Genomic DNA, 4390 nt, shown 5'->3' on the forward strand with positions numbered 1-4390 from the left:
TTTTTGTTTTTAACATTTTTGCTTTCTTCCTTCTTTATATTCCCAGTATTTTTTTTTCATTGTTTCCTTTCTATTCAGAAAAATTCCTTTAGTTATCTTTTTAGAACAAGTCTATTGGTGACAAATTATCTTATTTTTTCCTTTGTATGAGAATGTCTTGATTCCCTCTTTATCATGAAGTTTTTTCTTAATAGATACAGGACTATAAGATGATAGTCCTTTTCTTGCAACATTTGAAAGAAATCTGTGCCATTTTCTTGTTATTTCCATAGTTTCAGATGAGAAATCCATTGTCATCAAATTGTTTCTCGCTTGTTATTAAGGCACCATTTTTTCTGGTTTCTTTTATGATTTCATCATCTCCCTTAGTTTTTAGATATTTGACCATTATGTATCTTCGCATGGGTTTCTTTGTGTTTGCTTGTAGTTTGATCATCTCTAATTTATGAGCAAAAAGTTTATAGTTCAGGATTTTTGGAGCAATTTGGGAAATCTCCAACCATTTTTCTTCAAACAATTTTTCAACTCCACCCACTTTCTTCTTTCCTGGGATTCTGTAGGCACAAAAGTTAGGTATTTTATTTTAGTCTCACTATTCTCCAAGGCTCTGTTTGTTTTGTTTGTTTGTTTTTCTTCCGTCGGTTTTCTCTGTGCTGTTATGATTGGGTCACTTATTTGGTTTTATCTTCAAGGTCATTGCTGGTTTCTCTCCATCCTTTTATTCTGCTGTTATGTCCATCTATGTAACTTTTTTCTTCTTGTCATTGTATTTTTCAAGTCTATAACTTAAGTTTGTTTTTGCTTTATATCTTTTATAATTTTAGGTGAGTCTTTTTCTTTGTGAAGACTATTTTTTTAATTTATTTCAAGATCATTATTCAAAAAAACATTTTTTAATGAAAATTTTTATTTATTTATTTGAGAGTGAGAGAGACAGAATAGGTCAGGGGGAAGGAGAGGGAGAAGCAGACTCCCCACTGAGCAGGGAGCCTGACATGGGGCTGGATCCCAGAACCCTGGGATAATGATCTAAGCCAAAGGAGACGCTTGCTTAACTAACTGAGACACCTAGGCTCCCCTGAAGCATTTTTTATATTGGCTGTGATTTATGATTAAAACCCTTGTCAGATATTTCTAACATTTGTGTCATCTTGATGTTGATATCTGTTACTTTTTTTACACTTTCTTTTTTAAATTTCCTGGTTCTTAGTATAAAGATTGATATTCAATTGAAATATAGATATTATTTTTATAATCATTATATGAGGCTTTTGTATCATTTATTTATTTATTTATTTTTATTTATTTATTTATTTTTTATTTTCAGCATAACAGTATTCATTATTTTTGCACCACACCCAGTGCTCCATGCAATTCGTGCCCTCTATAATACCTACCACCTGGTACCCCGACCTTCCACCCCCCACCCCTTCAAAACCCTCAGATTATTTTAATTCTTATGTTTTAGCAGGTACTGTGTTGCCACTCGAGAGAAGAGAAGTGAGCACCACCTAACTACTGCAAGATATGTGTAAGTCCAGGTTTTCCATTTGAACTTTTTTGACACTGGAGGGGCAGAAAATAGAGAAACATTCTCTTTGGTATGTGAGTTTGGTAGTGCATGTCTCCACTGAACTTTCTTTGATACCACCACAGAAGAAAGGGGGAGAGGTGCTTTGTTACCACTGGATTGGGTTGCAGTTCAAGCTTCCTAAGTGGTCTCTCTTGATTGTGAGGGAGGGAGATATGCAGGGATGAAACCCAGAGCCTTTCACTCAGCTTTTTCTGAAACCACCACAGCAGAAACTGAGACACCTCATTGCAGCTGAGCAAGAATGGAATCTAAGTTCCCCACTTGGCCTTTGCTGGTATGTGTGGGTGAAGCTATAGTTTCTTGGTGGTGTTTGTCCAGAGTAGAGTGGTTATTGTTTAAAAGTTGCCTAACTTTTGAGGGTGCCCATTCCTCATTCCTTGACTAGGGAGAGTAAGCTTCCATGGGTCTTTTTATTTGTGCCTGTTGGTGTTTCCACACTGGTGACTTCTCTGAACTCAGTATGAGAAGTATGATAAAAAACAAAAAAAAACAAAACAAGGGACTCTCTATCATATCATTTTTCAAGTCCCTTATTTTCTGTACTTTTCAGAATCTGTTTATATTTGCTTTATATAGAATGTCCAGGTATTTTGATTATATTTAACAGGAGAAATAAGGAAAATATTTCTATTCCATCATCCAACATTTACTTACACCTTTTTTAAAGATTTTATGTAGTTTTTGTCAGAGAGAGAGCACAAGCTATGGGAGTGGCAGGCTGACGGAGAAGCAGGCTCCCTGTTGAGCAAGGAGCCTGATGTGGAACTCAGTCCCAGGACCCTGGGATCATGACCTGAGGTGAAAGCAGATGTTTAGCTGACTGAGACACCCAGCCATCCCCAACATTTGCTTTCTGAAACAGTTTTTCAGAACAAGATATTTAACAAGTTGTTAATTTGAATGATTTTATTAGTGCTTTTATTTCAGAACTGCTTTTTTTTTTCTAATATATATTACTAACTTTGATTTGTAATGATGACTAACCACGTAGCTTTTAAAATTTGTTTATAAAATTTCTTTTACAAGCACCAGAATTCTCAAAACCACTGTTTATTTTATAAAAAGGTCTTTAGATTTCAACTAAAGTCTATAGACAGGCCAATAACGTGCTAAATTTTATAGACTTATTTTGTGTATGGAATTATTGGTTTATACGTTAACACTTTAACGTATAAACTAATAATAACACTGTTATTCCATTAACAGGAGGTTTCATAATTATAGTACTAATTTCTTAAGCCTATTTCAAATATGATATTCAAATTTGCTCTCTCAGGTTCAATTTTGTGACTTTCAAAGTAAACTCCCATTGGGTTAATCTGAAAGTAGGGAACTGTGCTATAATTAAAAAAAAAAATCAATACCAAGTTCTTTCATATTCTGTAACTCGAAATACATATTTAATTCATTGGTGAAGAATGGAAAATTTAGCAACTTTTTAATTTTTAATTATTAGAAAAGAAATACCACATAAGGGAAAAAAAATATTTGTCAACTGTCCCTATTTTCACACATTCAAACTGAATTCATTAACTAGGCTTTGTAATGTGCTCCTTATGAATGCTTCAGCTGTGTAGGCCCTCACTTTTTTCGTATCAAGATACCAAAGGAGTAGGATTTGTTATCAGAACTTGCTGTCAGTGGGAATTATGTAATGATATTCTAGCAACTTCAGCAAAACAGTATTTACTTTTTCTTTCTTTCTTTTTTTTATCCCCCCTCGGGGGTGCCTCGGTGGCTCCATTGGTTAAACATATGACTTCTGCTCAGGTCATGGTCTCACTTGGGGAATCCTGGGATGGGGCCCCATGTCAGGCTCCCTGCTCAGCAGAGAGTCTGCTTATCCCTCTACCTAGGCCTCTCCCTCCCCCGACTGGTGTGCTCTCTCTTTCAAATAAATACAAAATTTTAAAAAAACAATTTTTTTCACTACTCCCTCCCTCCCCCACCCCCAGCATCCAAGATCTTTTTAATAACAAGGCAGGATCTGTGGTTAGTTTTAGTACTGGGTGGCTCTGCAGCCTCTGGTGGTGCTGGTACTTTAGATTGCAAATAGAGTTTTTTGTGGCTGTGCAGGGTTCCTGGGGTCTTGCTGAAAGGCCTGGATACCTCTCAGCCCTTGCCTGGACCGGAGAGCAAGATGGTACCATGGCCCTTGCAGGCCAACTGGTCAAAGGTAAAGCTTTTGCCCCAACTTTGAGGATGCACCTCCAGGCACGACTGCTCATGTGCAGTGTGCACACCTTCAGTTTGGACACCTCCTGGGCATGCATATCATCAGTTATGGTACCTACAACAGCAGCTGTTTTGATTTCCCGGTCAGGTAGCTTCATCCTCTGGATCACCCAGGATTACATCTGAGGTAGCCAGTTGCTGCAACATATGAACAACCGCTCTAACCCAAATCACCTAAATGTGGAGTTGGTTTACCCAGAAAGAAAGCTGTACAGCTTGACCAACATCTCAGGTAGATGTCCTACCTCTTGGGCTCATGGCACTGTAACTTTCAGTCCTTGTTGTGGTGGATGTTGATTCCCATGATGGTGCCTCCTTATCAGCCAGGTCTGGAAAGAGAGAACCAAAAATTTTCATGTTTTTCATGAAGATTCTTTTGAAAAGTGTTGGTAAATAATTTGAAGACTATCTCAATTTGAGTTTGCCTGATTTTTTTGGGGGGGGTGTTGGTGATTAGGCAGGGACCATAAAAGAGGCATTACACAAAAGCTAAGCATCTTTTTCTATGTCCTTCCAGGTGCATGATATCAGTATAATTTATTTTGGTTATGTTAAACATAA

The 4390-nt window shown here is 37.1% G+C and overlaps 1 pseudogene; it reads right to left on the reverse strand.

Moving 5' to 3' along the window:
• Positions 1-274: 274 nt before the first annotated feature.
• Positions 275-4133, reverse strand: LOC122905362 (annotated as a pseudogene).
• Between the last annotated feature and the right edge of the window lie 257 nt (positions 4134-4390).

This window comes from Neovison vison, chromosome 4 (genome assembly GCF_020171115.1).
Source record: "Neovison vison isolate M4711 chromosome 4, ASM_NN_V1, whole genome shotgun sequence".
Lineage (NCBI taxonomy): Eukaryota > Metazoa > Chordata > Mammalia > Carnivora > Mustelidae > Neogale > Neogale vison.